Source organism: Meles meles, chromosome 1 (assembly GCF_922984935.1).
Source record: "Meles meles chromosome 1, mMelMel3.1 paternal haplotype, whole genome shotgun sequence".
Classification (NCBI taxonomy): Eukaryota; Metazoa; Chordata; class Mammalia; order Carnivora; family Mustelidae; genus Meles; species Meles meles.
In genome coordinates, this window is record NC_060066.1 from 205,799,488 (window position 1) to 205,821,006 (window position 21,519).

General features: G+C 39.6%; 1 protein-coding gene across 1 annotated transcript in view; it reads right to left on the reverse strand.

The window, feature by feature from the left end:
* Positions 1–21,519, reverse strand: part of SPEN (spen family transcriptional repressor) — a 95,719-nt gene that overhangs the window by 41,092 nt on the left and 33,108 nt on the right.

Below are 21,519 nucleotides of genomic sequence, written 5' to 3' on the forward strand. Positions count from 1 at the left end.
ATTATGTGACTGCTTTCCCTTCTTTTTCAAAAGCAATATGCTAATTTTAAGATCCAATTCAAATGTGGAATCCTTTAAAGGGACAGCTCTTCCTTCATACTAATATATTACTTTATATGGGTGCCTGGGTGGCTCAGGTGGTTAAGCATCTGCCTTCAGCTCAGGTCATGATCCCAGGGTCCTTTCTGGGTCTGAGCGCTGCAATGGGCTCCTTGCTCAGCCAAGAGTCTGTTTCTTCCTCTGACCCTCCCTCCTTTTGTGGGCTCAGTCTCTCTCACACATCATCTTTAAAAAAGAAAAATGACGGGGCGTCTGGGTGACTCAGTGGGTTAAAGCCTCTGCCTTCGGCTCAGGTCATGATCTCAGGGTCCTGGGATGGAGCCCCACATCAGACTCTCTGCTCAGCGGGGAGCCTGCTTTCACCATCTCTCTGCCTGCCTCTCTGCCTACTTGTGATTTCTGTCAAATAAATAATCTTTTTTTAAAAAATAAAGAAAGAAAAGAGAAATGACAATACAGGGGCGCCTGGGTGGCTCAGTGGATTAGGGCCTCTGCCTTCGGCTCACGTCATGATCCCAGGGTCCTGGGATCAAGCCCCGCATCAGGCTCTCCGCTTAGCGGAGAGCCTGCTTCCTCTTCTCTCTCTCTGCCTGCTTGTGATCTCTGTCAAAGAAATAAACAAAATCTTTAAAAAAAAAAAAAAAAAGAAAGAAAGAAAGGAAGGAAGAAAAATGACAATACAGAGGTGCCTGGGTGGCTCAGCTGGTTAAGTGTCTGCCTTCAGCACAGGTCATAATCCCGAAGTCTCAAGATCGAGCTCCACATCGGGCTCCTTGCTTAGTGGAAGTCTGCTTCTCCCTCTGCCCCTACCCTTACTCATACTCTCTCTTGTTCTCTCAAAAAAAATAAAATCTTTAAAAAAATAAAATTAGGGGCGCCTGGGTGGCTCAGTGGATTAAGCCGCTGCCTTCGGCTCAGGTCATGATCTCAGGGTCCTGGGATCGAGCCCCACATCCGGCTCTCTGCTCCGCAGGGAGCCTGCTTCCTCCTCTCTCTCTGCCTGCCTCTCTGCCTACTTGTGATCTCTCTTTCTGTCAAATAAATAAATAAAATCTTTAAAAAAAAAAAAAAACGTATGATCAACATAAAATTGAGCCTCATTCAACCTTTAAAAAGAAGGTAACTGATAGATACTTCAACTTGAATGAACCTTGAGGACATTATGCTAAATGAAATAAGCCAGTCACAAAAAGACAAAGATTTTATGATTCCACTTACATAAGACACTGAGCAGTGAAATTCATACAGACAGAAAGAAGAGTGGTGGTGGCCAGAGGCTGGGGGAAGGAGAATGAGAAATCCTTGAATGGATTCCGAGTTCTAGTTTGGAAAAATAAAAAAGGTTATGGAGGTAGACTGTGGTAATGGTTGGACAACAATGTAACTGTACTTAAAGCCACTAAACTATATACACTTAAAAATAGTTAAAAGGCGGGGGGGAGGGGCACCTAGCTGGCTTAGTCAGTAGCGCAACTGAGTCTTGAACTTGGGACTGCAAGTTCAGGATCCACGCTGGAGAGAGATTACTTTTTTTAAAGATTTTATTTATTTGACAGACATAGATCACAAGCAGGCAGAGAGAGAGAGGAGGAAGCAGGCTCCCCAAGGAGCAGAGAGCCGGATGTGGGGCTCAATCCAGGGACCCTGGGATCATGACCTGAGACAAAGGCAGAGGCTTATTAACCCACTGTGCCACCCAAGTGTCCTGAGAGATTACTTTTTTTAAAAAAAGGTCAAAATGGTGAATTTTATGTTATTTTGCCACACACACACACACAGGACTTACAAAGTAAAATACAAAGTGAATAGTTCTTCTCTTTGCACCTTAGAAAAAGATTCCCAACCAGTCAATGAAACAGGATTCCTACTGCTTTCTGTCAATAAGGTTCTGCTAAATCAAAGGGTCTCACAACTGGGCTTATCCAGGTAAAGTTCCTCAGAAATTATTTCAGAAAAAGGAGTTAGCTCTAACTGGTGATTCTGCAGCTATTGCAAAAGATATGGGGAAAACATTACCAGTCCTACCATACAAATGGTAAATTAAGCTCTTTAGAGCCTAAGGTAATGAAAAGTTGTCTAAATTCTTTAAATTTGGGATCCTTATTCAGAGAAACAATTGATACATTAAAGAGTGGAATTTTATTTTTTATTATGGAACCAATATTTTAACTTCAATTTTATTTTGGTTAATAGATTTTATTAGACAAAGGTAGAAACAGAAAGAGAACTGTATTCCACCAGGAGCAATTTTGCTTTTCACTGGAATCAGCTTTTATTGCTGACATAATTAATAATTTATTCCCTAAGGATTCCTAAGTTTAGTAGAAAGTGTACAGCTCAGAAGTTAACTTTTCCTGAGTTCTAGTTTCCATCTAGTCTTTAACTATGAATGTTTATAAATATCAAGCATGTCTAAAGTTTAGACAATTACTGGATTCACTTTTTAATTTTTTTAAAAGATTTCATTTATTTGACAGACAGAGATCACAAGTAGGCAGAGAGGCAGGCAGAGAGAGAAGAAGGGAAGCAGCCTCCCTGCTGAGCAGCATGCGGGGATTGATCCCAGGACCCTGGGATCATGACCTGAGCCGAAGGCAGAGGCTTAACCTGCTGAGCCACCCAGGCGCCCCTGGGTTCAAAGAAGATTTATTCATTTATTTTAGAGCGAAAGAGTGCACATGTGCGTGAGCAAGTGGGATGGGGGAGAGGGGTAAAGAGAGTTTCAAGCAAACTCTGCATGGAGCATGGAGCCCAATGCAGGGCCCGATTCCATGACCCTGAGATCATGACCTGCTCAGTGGGGAGCTTGCTTCTCCCTCTTCAGCTCCCCCATGCTTATGTTCCCAATCTTGCTATCTGTCGTAAATAAATAAAAATCTTAAAAAAAAAAAGAAAGAAAGAAAGAAAAGTTGATACGTAACCAATGGAGCCACCCAGGCCCCCTCCCCCACGTCCACTTTACAGGTAGGTAAGATTAATACTAATTCGGGGCGCCTGGGTGGCTCAGTGGATTAAGCCACTTTCTTCGGCTCAAGTCATGATCTCAGGGTCCTGGGATCGAGCCCCGCATGGGGCTCTCTGCTCCGCGGGGAGCCTGCTTCCTCCTCTCTCTCTGCCTGCCTCTCTGCCTACTTGTGATCTCTCTCTCTATCAAATAAATAAATAAAATCTTTAAAAAAAAAAAAAGATTAATACTAATTAGGTTTAGTGTTCATGGTCACTAAAGTGGTAGCAAATTCAACCACAATAATTAAAATAAATGGTTTTATCTATCTTCCTCTTCTGAAATTCAAGAGTTTACATAAATGAGGGGAAAACAAAATCATTAAAGACTACTTTAAAAAAGTCTGGCAGAAAATACCGCATTGAGCTTAAACATGCTGTATGTGGTTAGCTGTCTCACAAAAGATTAAACACAAGTAACTCTCTAGGATGCAATTACAGCTTCAATTCATGTTTAAGTTTATTATTTACTACCTTTGGATGGGGTTAAGTAAAATGAACATGGAAAGAGTTAATCTATAGGATGTGTGCTGGATAATTAAAGTCCCCCCCCCCCAAAAAAAACCTGAAGGAATATTATTCAGTCTTATAAAGGAAGGAAATTCTGTCTTATGCTACAACATGGATGAATCTTTGAAAACATGTTAAATAGGGGCGCCTGGGTGGCTCAGTGGGTTAAAGCCTCTGCCTTCGGCTCAGGTCATGATCCCAGGGTCCTGGGATCGAGCCCCACATTGGGCTTTCTGCTCAGCAGAGAGCCTGCTTCCCTCTCTCTCTCTGCCTGTCTCTCTGCCTACTTGTGATCTGTATTTGTCAAATAAATAAATAAAATCTTTAAAAAAAGAAAACATGTTAAATAAAGTTTAGGCCAGAAGCAAAAGGGCTGGTACTATATGATTTCATTTATATGTGGTACCTTTAATAGTCAAATTCTGTAGAGACAAAAAATAAAACAGTAGTTACCAGGGGGCTGGGGGAAGTTTTGCTTGTTTTGTTTGTTCTGTTTTTAAGTAGGCTCCACGCTGGGCATACACACAGGGCTCAAACTCACCACTCTGAGATCAAGACTTGCATTGAGATCAAGAGGCAGAGGCTTATTAACCCACTTAGCCACCCAGGTACCCCCATGTTTTAATGAGTAGAGTTTCAGTCTGAGAAGAAAAAGCTCTGGAGATGGTTGGTGGCGATGACTGCACAACAAAGTAAATCCTCTGCCTTCGGCTCGGGTCATGGTCTCAGGGTCCTGGGATCGAGCCCCGCATCGGGCTCTCTGCTCCGCGGGGAGCCTGCCTCCTTCTCTCTCTCTGCCTGCCTCTCTGTCTAGTTGTGATTTCTCTCTGTCAAATAAATAAAATATTAAAAAAAAAAAAAAAATGGTGAGAACAGGGGCACCTGGGTGGGTCCTGGGATGGAGCCCATCACTAGATTCCCTGCTCAGTGGGGAAGTTTGCCTCTCCTCCATCGGCCTCTCCCCTTGCTCATGCTCTCTCTCTCAAATAATAAAATCTTAAAAAATAATAATAATAAAATGGTTAAAATGGCAACTTTTATGCTATGTATATTTTGCCATAATTTTAAAATTTGGCATTAAAAATATAATTTGAGGGAATCCTAGGTGGCTCAGTCAGTTAAGCTTCTGCCTTTGGCTCAGGTCATGATCCTGCAGTCCTGGGATTGAGCCCCTTATGGGGCTTCTGCTCAGTAGAAGTCTTCTCCCTCTTCCTTTGTCCCTCCCCTGGCTCATGCTCTCTCTTTCTTTTAAATAAATAAATAAAATCTTTAAATATATATTTGAAGGTTACAAAAGTTATTGTTTTAATAAAAGCAAAAATTCAAAGAGGCTGTGCTCTTTAATTAAACTATTACTTAAGGGGGCACCTAGCTGGCTCAGTCAGTGGAGCATGTGACTCTTGATCTCGGGGTTGTGAGTTCGAGCCCCAAGTTGGGTGTAGGAATTACTTTGGAATTAAAAACAACAACAGTAACATTCAGGGACACCTGGGTTGCTTGGTTGGGCATCTGCCTTCAGCTCAGGTCATGATCCCACGTTCTGAGTCAACACTGGGCTGCTTGCTCAGTGGGGAGTCTGCTTCTCCCTCTGCCTGCTGTTGCCCCTGCTTGTGTGCATTCTCTCTGACAAATAAATCTTTTTTCTTTTTTAAGATTATTTATTTATTTATTTGACAGAGCGAGAGCACAAATAGGCAGGCAGAGAGAGAGAGAGAGAAGGAAGCAGGCTCCCGCTGAGCAAAGAGCCCCACGTGGGACTCGATCTCAGGACCCTGAGATCATGACCTGAGCCGAAGGCAGCAGCTTAACCCACTGAGCCACCCAGGCGCCCTGACAAATCTTTTTTAAAAGTTCTAAAAAAAAAAATTCAAAAAATTTTCTTTTTAAAACAAATGAATAAACAAATAAAATAAACTATTACTAAGAATCAGGTGTGTTGGGGCACCTGGGTGGCTCAGTGGGTTAAAGCCTCTGCCTTTGGCTCAGGTCATGATTCCAGGATCCTGGGATCGAGCCCCGCATCGGGCTCTCTGCTCCACAGGGAGCCTGCTTCTCCCTCTCTCTCTGCCTGCCTCTCTGCCTACTTGTGATCTCTGTCAAATAAATAAATAAAATCTTTAAAAAAAAAAAAAAAGGAATCAGGTTTGTTAAAAGGCCCTAAAATTCCCTAGTTAATATTTGAAAATGGGTAAAGTAAAAAATTTGTCTACATATTGTCACTGTGTCTGAAACACCCTGCCTTAGAATTACTTTTGGCTAAAATTCCAAAGAGCCTGGGTTCATGGAGTTGTTATATTCTTGGCAAAACCTGAAGTCAGAAAAACTGCTGCTCAAGTAACTCAAAGTAAAAAGCATCAAACACGCATTATCCCTGAAAGTTGTAAGTGGGTGTAACATGTACGCCTAAGAACAAGCAATCCGGTATGGCCGCAAAGCCTTTAGAACATCCATGGGATGTCTTATTCAAGAGACAAACTGACAGGAAACCTAAACCGTCAATTATAATACAGTGGGATTTTCTCATTCCCTTAACCTCACGCAGTTTATAAAATCAGATGTACTTCTTGTTCGAATAACCAAAATGTTTCAGAACGCATAAACCAAAAAAGCTTACAAATCAAGTGAAACCATGGTTCTTTTTTACTCCAAGTGGTTATGTACAACTGCTGCAACCTTTACCAAACCCACAAGTAAACTTGAACTTTGAGTTCTGCCTTCTTCCAACTGAACTTTGGTGCTAATTACATCTCCTTCCTAACCAGAATAAAAAAGAAGTCTGCTATTTCCAACTTCTGAGCTCTCTGTTAAGGCAGTTCCAGACCCAAGAGGTTAGAAGGGCACCTAATTCCCCAGCAGGAAGCCTAAAGCCATCTATTACTTGGTGCACTTGTTTATTTATTTATAAATGACTTCAAATTACTCACTACGACAAACTCCAGCCTCAAGTCCTGCTTAAACAACTCCTGCACTCTCTTCCAGTGGAAACAAACTCAAAGCTACAGTCCAAATGGCTCTCACCACCATGACAAAGCACATTCAGGATAGGGCTAGTCTGTTCTTCCCTCTACCACCGAAAATGACATTCAAAGAATCACAAAACTCAACACTGAATTCTACTCCAGAAACCAACACTGTATGTTAACTAAAATTTAAAAAACAAAAACAAAAAAAGTTTGGGTTACATAAATCATGTCTAGAAGCAACACTGTATGCATTAGTCTTATTCTAATTCCAACATCAGAATTCCACTGTACATATACACACACATTTCAAACCTCTATCAAAAGTATTAAACATCAGGGCGCCTGGGTGGCTTTGGCTCAGGTCATGATCTCAGTGACCTGGGATGGAGTCCCGCATTAGGCTCTCTGCTCGGCAGGGAGCCTGCTTCCTCTCTCTCTCTCTCTCTGCCTGCCTCTCTGCCTACTTGTGATCTCTGTCAAATAAATAAAATCTTTAAAAAAAAAAAAAGTATTAAACATCACTTAAAACTTACATTCACTTAAGGATTTTTTTTTACTCATTAAAAAATTACTCTGGTTAAAATGATTTAATTTTCTTCTTGGGGAATTAAACTAATTGGAGGCTTAGATATTTAAGTTTTTCAAAAGCTGAAATATTCTCTTGGCCACCCTAGAAATAAACATGTACTTCAGCCTAACCAAAACAAAATTTGCTGAAAATGGAATCTGAAAGTAGGTCAGTCTGTATCTTAGGCTTACAAGTCCCAAGAACCTTTTCTATTAATCCATAACTGCAAAGAGAATATAAGGGTCTTGGAATTAAAATAAAAAGAATATTGTTTTTCTTTAAAAAAAATGAAAAGCATTAAACAGATGCACAAATTACTTCATGACATTAGAATCTTAATAGAGGGGCGCCTGGGTGGCTCAGTGGGTTAAAGCCTCTGCCTTCGGCTCAGGTCATGATCCCAGGGTTCTGGGATCGAGCCCCGCATCGGGCTCTCTGCTCTGCGGACAGCCTGCTTCCTCCTCTCTCTCTCTGCCTGCCTCTCTGCCTACTTGTGATCTCTGCCTGTCAAATAAATAAATAAAATCTTTAAAAAAAAAAAAAAGAATCTTAATAGAGCTTGATTCTAGAACAGTGCTATCCAATAGTTTAATACAAACCAAAAATTTGAAACTTTTAAGCAGTCACACTTTTAAAAAGTAAAAACAGGTGAATTTTAATAATATATTTAATACACTCAAAATATTAACATGCAGTCAACATATAAAGTATTAATACTTTTTCTGCTACATCTTCGAAATTCAGTGTGTATTTTTAATAGCTCTATTGAGATATACTTTTCATACCAGGAAAGTAACTCATTTAAAAGTATACTAATGATTTTTAGTATACTTATGGAGTTATACAATCCTCATAACACAACTTTAGTACATCTGCATCACCCCAAAAAGAAAACTCATACCTATCAGCCATCACTCCCCATTCTTTTCCACCCCCATTCCTAGGCAATCAATAAACTACTTTGTGTCTGTACAAATTCACCTTATCTCAATATTTCATATAAATAGAATCATAGAGTCCGTGGCCTTCTGTACTGGCTTCTATCACTTAGCATGTTTTTGAGGTCTGTCCACTGTGTAGCAAAGATTAGTACTGGTGTAAAGACTAGCCAAATTTCAAGTGCTCAATAGCCACATGTGGCCTGTAGACAGAACTGAGCAACCTGGCTACAGAACCAAAAAGCTCCTCAAGAAACAAACATTATCACCTGTTAAGTAAGAGACTATGTTAAGAGGCACCTGGGTGGCTCAGTCAGTTAAGCCTCTGCTTTCTGCTCAGCTCATGGGATCAAGTTCCACACTGGGATTCCTGCTCAGCCAGAAGTCTGCTTCCCTCTGTCTACCACCCCCACAACCCGCCACCTCTCCCCACTACTCATTCTCTCGCTTTCAAATAAAATCTTTAACAAAAACAAAAACCTTGGAGGGAAAAAAAAAGACCATGTTAAAGTCATGAGAATCCTTAAAAAGAAATGTCATTTATGACAGATAACAGAGGGTTTGTGTTTTTTGTTGTTTCTTCTTTTGAAGACTTACTTATTTGAGAGAGAGGGGGAGGGCGGAAGAGCACCGAGTAGGAGGAGCAGAGAGAGAAGGAATCTAAAGAAGATGCCTTGCTGAGCTCAGAGCCCGGAGAGGCTTTGTCTCACACCTTGGTATCACGACCTGAGACAAAACCAAATTCAGACACTTATCCAACTGAGCCACTGAGTCTGCTTCTCCTTCTTCCCCTGCTTGGCTTCTCTCTCTATCTCAAATAAGTAATTAAAATCTTGAGAGAGGGAGAAAGGAAGGAAGGGAGGAAAGTACAGAATTAACAGAAAAAGTGGACCTTAGTTCTACGGTACCTACCACTGTATACTTCAAAAAAACTATCTTTGCTAATGATTTGAAACAAAAAATACCCACCAACCCTTGTTCAGTATTTTACCAACAATTCACACAAGTTTTTTTTAAAAAGGTTTTTAATTTAGTGACATTAAGAAAAACTCAATGGTTATTAAGTAAGCCAAATTCTAAAAATGTCCAACCCTATTTTATTGAGGTGTGTATGTGTATGTATGTATGTGTGTGTGTGTGTATATATATATATATATATATATATATATATATATATATAGTGTCTTCCCACCTGATTCTATGAACATATCTTACTACCCACATGGTAGCATATAGTTCTTCTAATCTCCTCATCTATACCAAGAAAAATTTTTAGAGTATGACTCAGCTTCTTAGGAGAAACGAACTCTATTCTGCAAAGTTAATTTTAAAATGTATTTCACTTAAGGGCACTTAGGTGGCCCATTCAGTTGAGCATCCAACTCTCGGTTTGGGCTCAGATCATGATCTCGGGGTCACAGGATCACACCCCACATCAGGCTCCCAGTTCAGTGCCCAGTCTGCTTGAGAGTCTCTCTCCTCCTCTGCCCCTTACCCTGCTCACATGTGTGTACTCTCTCAAATAACTCTTTAAAATACAGATAAATTTCACTTAATAATTCTGTGTACCTGGAAAGAGGAAATTCATCTATTCAATGAAGTGTGTTTAGGAAGATGCTCTATAGAGGTCACTTCATACAACTTCTAGCAACAGTAAACGCCAGTAGCATATAATTTAATGAATGACCACATGGCTTAAGTAAACAAATCACCAGAGGGTGCTCTATATTTTCATAAGAGAAGCAATCACAAAACTATCCTTCACAAATAAGGGCAATCATTTAGTTTATACTCTAAGACATAGATTAAAAAAAAAATTAGGGGATGGTACCTATAATAAAATCTCGGCTAATTCTGAATTTCAGAAAGTGGTAATGTTTAAAATAAGATTTTAACTTAAAAATACGATTACCACATTTTCCTTTGTATCTGTGATGGATGATCCCTCATTCAGGACAGGTTGAAATTATATCAGGGTTTCTGAGAATGACCTCCAAATATAAATACCTCACAAAAGATAAAAGAGAAGAACACCAAAACTGCTCTGAATAAACTTCTACCATAAGTAAAAGAGGTTTCAATCTCATTCCAAAAGCCTGAAACATAAGCAAGGTTATGGAAATTTCCATTTTCTATACAGCCCTGACATCCAGAAAGACAAAAATAAATGTACTCTTTTATTTGAGGCTTTAATTTGTGGCTTAGTGACTTCTGGGTGTTCTCTGATGAGGAATTAGGCCATGTTTAATCACTTAATTCCCTTATTTCTCAAAGAAGAAAGCTAAGGTTCTTTATATGCACAAAGTAGCCATGACACTAACAATTTGCAATTTAAGCAAAATTTGTTTAGAGTTTGCCTCCAAGTTAAACAAAATTCAGCACAATTCTTTTAATTTTGAAATTTGTTGTTTAGGATTTTAATCTGAATTACTTTTTGTTAATTTGAAAGCAACATTTAAAAAATTCACTTCAAAAAAAAATTTACTTCACATTAAAATTCACAAGACATGGAGCCACAAGCTTATCCCCAAATCTATTTTCATTTCTTCCATCTAACAATCAAACCAAAACAAACCTCAGCACAACCCAAATGGAAAGAATGAAAACGGGTAAAGGAGGGACAGTTTGTCACTTCAAAAAGACTAACTTAACTAAAAGCATAATTCCTGGGGAACTCTGTAAATTAGTTACATAAATTTTTGGTAATAAATTATTATTATTTTAAGATTTTAAAAACTTATTTGAGAGAAAGAGTGGGGAAGGGAAGGAGGGAGAACACAAGCAGTGGGGAGGAGCAGAGAGAGTATCTCTGGGCGAAGGGTGGAGCCTGACATGGGACAGAATCTCACGACCCTCCCCACACACATCACGACTGGAGCCAAAATGAAGAATCTGAGACTCAAGTGACAGAGCCATCAAGGCACCCCAAATTTTTGGTAATAAATTCTTTATCACCAAGTGCAAACCATGTTATTATGTACCGGAGCAACGGTATGGCAGACGCTGTTTTTTTAAGCCCTGGCTTTTAAAGGATAGAAATCAAAACATTAGAGGGAAAGCAAGGGAGTAACAGAGTAAAATGCACTGGAAATAGCAGAGTTCACACCAGCTTCTAAAACTCCTTACTTTATCTCAAATGACTCCGCCTAGGAATGAACCCGGGTTAACTAGCAGCCACTTCACGGCCTGCCCCTCCCCAATGCCTGCCCAGTCCCAGCACAGACGCCTGCCCGGTCACCACCCCACCCCCGGGGCTGAGGGTTGGGCAGAAACTCTGGCAAAATAAGGAAGCCTCTGGGAGGTGGCAAGCGGCCAACTCAAACTGGATGATTCCAGTTTAGGCTGGTTTGACTTACAAACAAGCAGTTCTTAGCTTTCCCCTCAATATTCCCCCGCAATATTCAGACACACTGGCAATATTCAGACACACACTGGCTGCTGAGGCAGCACACAATGAGCTCTCCTCATTTGCTCTCAGAGTTAAGTCTACCTTGTTCTCATTTCCCTCGCAGCAGGGGATCTCAAGTGAAAGCCAGATTCTCCATACAGAGCAAATACAGATCAACCTAGCACTTGTTTCCAAAACTGCCTATTCCATACAGAACCCTAATGCTGATACCACCTATTACCTACGAGAGCCTTACTGAAATGCTGGTACCCGACAAAAAGAAAAGAACCAGAAAGGAAATCAATCTATTTATAGAGCTCCACAGTGGAAGTTAAGCCCATCAGGGCAGTCACAAAGCAAACACCTCCATTTTCCATATTTAGCATTAAAAAGGCTTGGCTAGCTAATAGGACCCCCAAAGACAGAAGATTGTGTATAGCTTATTGCCCCCAAAATAAACTTCAAAAATGTAGGCTCTTCAATTGAAGGTGGAAATGGAAAACCATGCTACTACTAATACATACATACATAAAGAGATATACATACATAACTATACACACACTCTCTCTCTCACTGGGGAGCACTCTCCAAAGCACAGACTGCGGAACATTTATTTCATGCTGCTCAAGAGCCCCCAAACTGATTTAAGAGGGAATTAACAAATGCTCACTCTTCTGGAAAGTAATGGTAATTAAGGGAGCTACTCAAAATATGGGGAGACTTTGGGACACCTGGGTGGCTCAGCTGGTTAAGCCAATGCCTTCGGCTCAGGTCAGGATCGTAGGCTCCTGGAATCGGAGTCCCACTTCGGGTTCCTTGCTCAGCGGGGAGCCTGCTTCTCTCTCTGCTTCTGCCTACCACTCTACCTGCCTGTTCTCTCTCTGACAAATAATAAATAAAATCTTTAAAAAAAAAAAAAAAATGGGGAGACTTTGTGTATTTTAAATCTAATAGTTTTCTCCAGGATTGCAGACACACTAATATGCTTGCTGTTCTCGTTTTTTCCTCTTCTCCCTCCAAGCAGGTAGCTTTTTAAAGAACTTCAATACCTGTCAACTGTACTGCATAAAATAAAGAAAAAATAAATTTTCTATGAAAAAAGAGAACTTAGATACCAGTATTTCAAGGAGAAGAGTCATAAAATCAATAAAACTATTAGATGGTTCTAATTTCCTCACAAATTAAGAGCTGCAAATCTCAAGATAAAAACTTTATTTAAGGGGTGTTTGGGTGGCTCAGTGGGTTAAAGCCTCTGCCTTCAGCTCAGGTAGTGATCTCAGGATCCTGGGATCCATCCCCACATCGGACTGTCTGCTCAGCGGGAAGCCTGCTTCCCTTCCTTTGTCTCTCTCTCTCTGCCTACTTGTGATCTCTGTCTGTCAAATAAATAAAATTAAAAAAAAAAAAAAAAACCTTTAATGGTTGGAAATAGAGCAATGAATGAATACATTTTATTTACAACACTGACTTTCTGCAAAAGAGTCTTCCTTTCAAAATCTAATTTCAGGGGCGCTTGGGTGGCTCAGTCAGTTAAGCATCATGACCCCAGGGTCCTGGGATGGAGCCCCACATCAGGCTCCCTGCTCAGCGGGGAACCTGTTTCTCCCCCTGCTTGTACTCTCTCTCTCCCTGTCAAATAAATAAATCTTTTTCTTAAGTCTAAGATAACTTGAGCTGTCTAAAAAAGTAAAAATGAGGCAGAAGTACAAAATTTAAAAACAGGCAAAGAATGGTTGTGAAACCCAGAAATAAATCAGCTATTTAAAAATGCATTAAAATAGGTATTTTACTTAGGCTTAAAATAAGCATGCAAATATTTTCATTTTATACAAAAGGGGGAGAATATAAACAAACATCCCTCCTAAGATATTTGTTATCTTTGACTTTTGCTTCTTAAAGGCTTAAATAAACCTTTACTGTTCTCCTTCAAAGTCCTCTGAATGCTCCCAAAACATACACTTCACCAGTTATCCCCAAATCAATAAACATCTAACCGTCTATTTTTACATGTTAGATAGTTTGTTTCAATGGTTTCTGGGCATAGGTATCTTCTCTTTACACACTCAAGAACAAAAAAAATCTCTTCTCAACTTAAATGATTCATCTCAAACTGACAGGTATAAACACTAGCAAACAGGAGAAAGGTTGGTTTATGCAGTAAAACCAACTTAATTTCTATAATCACTTCAATCCTACGCAACTACAAAAAAAGAGCTGGGAGAAAAGTCATGGTTCCTAAACACCAATTTCCCAAATACTGTTTGATTCGTTGTATCAATTTTTCTCCTGAGATTAAAAGTCATTACTAAAGTAAATGCCACTAAAGTGGCAGTGACTTTTCTGTTTAAAAAAAAGGAATACAAACTATTTTTGTGTCCCTAAATATATCTGAGAATAAGAAATCTTAGTGCAGGGGCACCTGGGCCAGTCATTAAGCAACTGCCTCAGGCTCAGATCATGGAGCCCTCCTGCTCAGCCTGCTTGTATTCCCTCTCTTGCTGTGTCTCTCTCTGTCAAATAAATAAATAAAATCCTAAAATTTTTTTTTTAAAGATTTATTTATTTATTTGACAGACATCACAAGTAGGCAGAGAGGCAGGCAGAGAGAGAGGAGGAAGCAGGCTTCCCACCGAGTAGAGAGCCGGATACGGGGCTCGATCCCAGGACCCTGGGATCATGCCCCAAGCCAACAGCAGAGGCCCAACCCCCTGAGCCACGCAGGTGCCCCAAAACCCTAAATTTAAAAAAAAAAAAAAAAGGAATCACAGTGCAACAAAAACAAATTTTATTTCCAACTAAATACTGAAATTATTTGCCTATTTGTTATTATAGATAAGATATCACTTTTGAGGATTAAAAACTCAAATGTGTTTTTTATGATTAAACATTTCACAATCACCAAAAACTGCTAATTATTAATTCCTTTAATACACAAAAAAATTGACTTTTGGGGCAGCTGGCTGGCTCAGTTTGATCTCAGGGTCATGAGTTAGAGCCCCATGTTGGGCACAGAGGTTACTAAAAAATAAAATCTTTAGGAGGGCCTAAGTGGCTCAGTGGTTAAGTGTCTGCCTTCAGCTCAGGTCATGATCCCACAGTCCAGGGATGAAGCCCCAGGTTAGGCTCCCTGCTCAATGGGGAGTCGGCTTCTCCATCTGCCTCACCCTCTGATCAAGTTCTCTGACTCTGCAAACAAATATTTAAAAAAAAAAAAACTTTTACTTCATACACAGTATTGAAACTACTTCTAAATCTGACAGTTTCCAGCACATTATACATATCACAACAAACTGTACAGTCAGGTAATAAAATGAATGTTCCTTCCTTTTCCATATCAATATTCTATATAAGCATATCTGCAAAATAAGAGAAATGGAAGGTACACGGTCACTTTGATACACATACCACCACCAATCCCAATGGCTTCCCTCTCACCTTATCGGCCTCATCCAATGTCTTTCACAAACCTGCAAGATGACAACAATTTTGGAAAATTTTTTCTTCCTTTTTTTAAAGTTAGTGATAGTAAAGCAAAGTTTAATGAATACAAAGCTCCCAAAGGAGGGGGGGGTACCTGAGAGGGTTGCCTGGAAAATTTTCTACATGAACCTGAAAGTTCTCTCTCCTTAAATAAGTAACTGCAAACCTCTTCTTGAAATCACAGACAAAGGGTATTTTAAAAAAATTCCCCCTCTCAGAAACTATAATGTCTTGATTGTTCACAAAATGACTAGCAGAACGGGTCTTTACAGGAAAAAAAAAATGCTCATTACATTCCTTTTAACTATACGTTGTTGTAAAAATCCAGTATTTGTTTAATATTGCTAATTACTATTTAAATATAATTCAGGTAAAATAATCTTAAATGGTCTATCATTAAAAAATGAGTAGGGTTATGGTCAACTTTGATATAATTTACTAAAAATGTATAAAAGAAACATACAAACAAGTTCTACAAATAATACAAGCAATGAGAAGTATTTTTCAGGGCTCTTGGGTGGCTCAGTCAGTTAAGCATCTGCCTTCCACTGGGATCATGATCTTGGTGTCCTGGGATCAAGCCCACGTGTAGCTTCCTGCTCAGCAGGGAGCCTGCTTCTCTCTTTCTCTCTGACCCTCCCTCCTCCACTCATCTTCTCTCTTGCTCAGTCTGTCTCTCGCTCAAAAAAAAAAAAAAAAAAAAAAAAGGAGTATTTTTCATTTCCCTTTCAATAAGAAGTAAATTTTTTAAAAAAGTAAATTATTCCAACTGCAAAGCTACGACATTAGACAAGAGAGGGGCTTTAGCAGAAACCACACCACATCTTAACAGAGCATCAGTGTTGAAAAGTCTGATTGCTCTAAAGTTCCATATGCTTTTCTTGTTACTTCAAATAAACACCACAAAGGCTATTTCAAATGCCAGTTTTCCTGCCCTGGAAGTAAGAAGAAGAGTGTCTCTCTGTCTCTCTCCCCGCAACTCTTCCTGTCCCCAAGTCTCTTCCTTAAATCTTCCAACTGTGGGGGTGCCTGGCTGCTCAGTCAGTAAAGCATGCAACTCTTGATCTCAGGGTCATGAGTTTAATTAAGTCCCACATTGGGCATGGAGCCTACTTTTAAAAATCTTCCAATCACGACAGTATGAAAGAAATTCCAGTAATATAATTAACTATACCAAAAAACACATGAAATTTCATCAAATTATTTTTTTTTCTTAAGATTTTATTTATTTATTTGACAGACAGAGATCACAAGTAGGCAGAAAGGCAAGCAGAGAGAGAGGAAGGGAAGCAGGCTCCCTGCCAAGCAGAAAGCACCATGCAGGGCTCAATCCCAGAACCCTGGGATCATGACCAGAGCCAAAAGCAGAGGCTTTAACCCACTGAGCCACCCAGGAGCCCCATCATCAAGTATTTTCTAAATCAATTTATTCCAATTTTTAAAATCTGTATGTAGAAAGCCTGTTCTAATAAATTCTGATTCAGGGTGCCTGGGTGGCTCAAGTTGGTTAAGTGTCCAACTCTTAATTTCAGATCAGGTCAGGATTTTAGGGTTGTTGAGACTGAGAGCCACATTAGGCTCCATGCTTAGCGGGGAGTCTGCTTGAGATTCTACCTCCTCCTCCCTCTGCCCCCCGCCACGCTCACATGTGCTCTCTCTCTAAAAAAAAAAAAGAAAAAGAAAAAATAATTCTGATTTATTCCAACAGGTAACTAAGCATGATTTAATGCCATATGGTTTACCAATAGCCACAATGAGACAATGAAATGTCACTAACTAGTTATTTTCATGTAGTTATCTTTGCTTATTACTACATTCATTTTGTTTCCACCTAAAGACCTATCTTAGTGAGAATAAAACTCTAGTTACCAGACGTATTTAGACAGACAAACCAGCAGGGTTCAGAAGAACAAAAAGGAAAAGTCTGACCCTAGCCGAAAAAGCTTTCAAGAGAGATGAGGCTGCTTTTGGAAAGCAGGAAAGATGCACTAGCCACAGACACCCAGATTAATACAAATACATGTAAGCTCTTAATTAGACAAATATGTAGTTTTCTGTTTTGGCTCAGCCACTGCAAATGTTTAATCTAAACTAATCTATTCTTGGGGTGCCTGGATGGCTCAGTCAGAAGAACATCTGACTCTTAATCTCAAAGTCAAGAGTTCAAGCCCCACACTGCATGTAGAGATTACAAAAATAATAATAAACTTAAAAAAATATTAAAAATAAATAAATTAGTTCTATTCTTGGGGCTCCATACAACCTATCTTACTCCATAAATTTTGTGCACACAAAAACACAGTATTTGTTAAACAGATGGCTGAATATAAACTCAAAAGTTAAATTTAGACTAAAAAGAGATTTAGAGAAGTAATCTACTGAATAGGAGGGAAAGGAATAGGAACAGGTTTAGGATTATCCAAATCTCAACTCTCTCCCTTTACCCTTTCATCCATTTTTTTCCCATTCATTCAGTAAACCTCTTAAAGCGTGTAGAATCAACGACTAACTGCCAGGATATCTTTTCAGCAATCTGGTAAAGCCTCTGCACTTTTCACAATAATGTTTCTAAATGCATAAAGTAAAATGAACAGGAATAAAAATGGAAACCAATTATATTGACAGTTATTAAAATATTTAAAATGTTGTGTTATAATGTTTTCATTAACATTAACTTATAATACTTAACACTGAGTTTAATAACTACATAATTTCCAGTAGTCCCAGTAATGATGACTAGACACCGCATTTTGAGTTATCTGCAACTATAATAAATTACCTGCAGATTTATATTGGTGACAAAGTAACCCATACTGTCAATACTACTGTTTTTTTTGTTGTTGTTGCCTACTTTCATAATGAGAAGTAATACTTAATTTCAGTTACAGATTACTAGTGAAAAGATGTAATTTTCCCCATTCAAGTTCAGGAACCCTAAACCAGCCCAATCATCTTTGGGTTTGATCAAAGTAAACCACTGGGAAACAAAGCACAGTCAAAAACTATTTTAAGATATCAGGAAAGTTGGGGAACCTGATGGCTCAGTTGTTGAGTGTCTGCCTTGGGCTCAGGTCATGATCCCAGGGTCCTGGGAATGGGGCCCCGCAACGGGGTCCCTGCTCAGCGGGAAGCCTGCTTCTTACTCTCCCACTCCCCTGCTTGTGTCCCCTCTCTCACTGTCAGATAAATAAATAAAATCTTTTTTAAAAAGGGGAGGGTGCTTGGGTGGTTCAGTGGGTTGGGTGTCTGCCTTCGGCTTGGGTCATGATCTCAGGGTCCTGGAATCCAGTCCCGCATCGGGCTCTCTGCTCAGCGGGGAGACTGCTTCCCCCTCTGTCTCTGCCTGCCTCTCTGCCTACATGTGATCTCTGTCAAATAAATAAATAAAATCTTAAAAAAAAAAAAAAAGATATCAGGAAAGTTTATGAACTAAATTCAATAAATTCTTCAATTCCTTTAACCTGTATTACAGAAAATTTACTAATGTGACAGGAAAAAAAAAACCCAATGATAGGAAACTACAGAAATAAAGTATGTTCAACTTCATTCTGGCCTTTTTTGTCCCTTAAAGATTTATTTATTTATTTCACACACATACACACACACACACAGAAAGAGAGAGAGAGAGAGAGAGAGAGAGAGAGGGAGGGAGGGAGACGGGGAGAGAGGGAACACAAGCAGGGGGAGTGGGAGAGAGAGAAGCAGCAGGCTCTCTGCGGAGCAGGGATCATGACCTGAGCCGAAGGCAGAGGTTTAACGACTGAGCCACCCAGGAGCCCCTCAATCAGGGCTTTTAAAAAAAATACTTTTGTGGAATACACACATTAAAAATTTCCTGTTGAAAGGAAAAGTGACTCCCTAAACCACGACAGAGAAAGAGACAGACAGCACCACAGAGCTGCACACAGGAAAGCTTATACCATTAAGTTCCAGTTCTCACCAGTTAAATACTGAGATAGTTATGCAGAAACTGTAGGTGTGTCATTTATAAAGAGTTCACAACCAGACTGTTATCAATCCCACGTTTACTCATTGGAAATGCACTGCTAGGAATCTGTTCACCAAAGCTCCAACAATTAAAGGGGATGGAGGGTGATTAACTTCCCTGTCAGTCAGTCATACAGACAGAATACAAGCTTGTTTCTATCGCTAGAACCAAGCTATATTTCATCTACTATAAGACATTAATTTGAAACATTTTTAAAACATTTTTTTTATTTTTTATTTATTTGAGAGAGAGACAGTGAGAGAGAGTATGAACGAGGAGAAGGTCAGAAGGAGAAGCAGACTCCCTGTGGAGCTGGGAGCCCTATGTGGGACTCGATCCCGGGACTCCAGGATCATGACCTGAGCCGAAGGCAGTCGCCCAACCAACTGAGCCACCCAGGCGCCCATAACATTTTTTAAGATTTTTTTTATTTTTTATTTGTCAGAGCGAGAGAGAGAGAGGGATCACAGGCAGACACAGTGGCAGGCAGAGTCAGAGGGAGAAGCAGGCTCCCCGCTGAGCAAGGAGCCCGATGTGGGACTCGATCCCAGGACGCTGGGATCATGACCTGAGCCGAAGGCAGCTGCTCAACCAACTGAGCCACCCAGGCGCCCATAACATTTTTAAAGAACTTGGAAGGTCATGGTTCCACAGTCATAAGGTTTTAAAGATTACAAAAAAGAACTTATTTCCCCCAAAAGGAAATTCAACATTCTGAATCTATAAAACATCTCAAAATATTACTCTGATGTCAGCATAATAGTAAAGGAAAAAAGGACATCTGATAAAAGGGAGGCTGAACCCGGGAATAATGAGTATTCTATGCACATCAAAAGATTTTTTTTCTCAGACTTGCTTGGATCATATACAATGATCAATCTTTCAGCTATTTACATTAATTCTGCTTTATCCATTGTTAACTAAGAACTGTATCTAAGTATTTCAACTATTTACTGAACATGTACTTTGAGAAAGACGATATGCTAAGCTCTATGGTGTGCACAAAGGAAGACCTGGTCTTGTTCTTAAAGGACAGCACTGAAAGGCATGTCATTCAGTCCCATTTCCAGAAAGTTCACTGTTTCTCACAATCAACATAATCTGATTATCAACACAATGTCTCTCCCACTTGTCCCAAGTTAGGCATTCTCAGAGTCCAAGACTTCCTTCTCCAAACTGCTGAAATAGCCTCCTCACCACAATCTCGGTCTTTCCTACTCTAAGTCACCAGATGCCTTTCTAAATCTAAAGCACAGATCTCAACAAACTCTCTCCCTTCTCAAAATCTTTCAACCACTCATCTCTGCATAAAGAACTAAACCCAAAATCATTATCATCGTTAAGTCATTCTAAATTACGTGCTGTTCACAAAACATTCTTCCATCTGTATCCTTCCAGGTTGTTCCTTCAACCCGCAGTGTTCCCTGCCTAGCCTAAAACTCAGCTCTTCTTGTCGACAAAGTGCTACGTAACAGCCTTTATAGCCCTAAATCATAAAAGCTTCCAGCCCTAAGCATGAATCAGGTAGCTGAGAGAAGAGAAAATATCTTCAACAATTATAATTTAGGGGCACCTGGGTGTCTCAGTGGGTTAAAGCCTCTGTCTTCAGCTCAGGTCATGATACCAGGGTCCTGGGATTGAGCCCCACATAGGGCTCTCTGCTCCAGGGGAGCCTGCTTCCTCCTTTCTCTCTGCCTGCCTCTCTGCCTACTGTGATCTCTGTCAAATAAATAAAATCTTTTTATAAAAAATTATAATTTAGTCCCTGTGTACATTTTCTAAGCTTATCCTTTGTGGCATTATCTTTCTGATTGTAAATACTGAGAAGCATATAACCCTTCCTTTAGATTGCATAAACAGGGATTAGCTCCATTAAATTCATCAGATGGCCCCTGAGTTCAAGTTTTTGAGCCTACAATGCTAAGGGCCAGATCCTAAATCACTATCACTCTCACCAAAGTAGAATGCCATCCTGAAGGCCCTGTATCATATTTCTCCAACTTCAACACTTCCACAACTGGCTGGCTTTTCATTAAGTTTTGACACAATGGAATGCTACTGTGTCCCTTTAACGAGGTAGGTTTAGAGAAAAGGAACGAAAACCTGAGTGCCTTAATTCTATGTAGGAGAAAGTAGGACATAACAAGACTTCATAATCAGCTTATTATAGAGTTCAAATGAATCTCGTCAACTGTTTAACTTGACAACGTAGCAAATAAAATCATGAGAGGCTGAGTTTTCACCCATGTCACAGAGATGCAACACTGGAGCCAGTACACAATTTCCCCCCCCGTACAGGATCATTTACTTGTCTTAAATTAATTCAAAGCAGGCAATACTGGAAGAATAATTAATCTGGGCATTTTAATCAGTCAAAAATTTTTGTATCCTATAAATTTAAAATACACAGCATTCAAATATAAAACTAGGATATGTGGCATAAACAGGATCAATAACAGTAGATGGAAACAAGGAATGGTTAAAGACCATTCAAATGCTTCAACAACTGATGCAGTAATAATAATAGCGAATTACTAAAAGCAGCATTTAATATACATGGATATCGAGCTAAGCACTTAAATACACTTTTTCATTTAATCTTCACAGTAATTTTAAAGCCT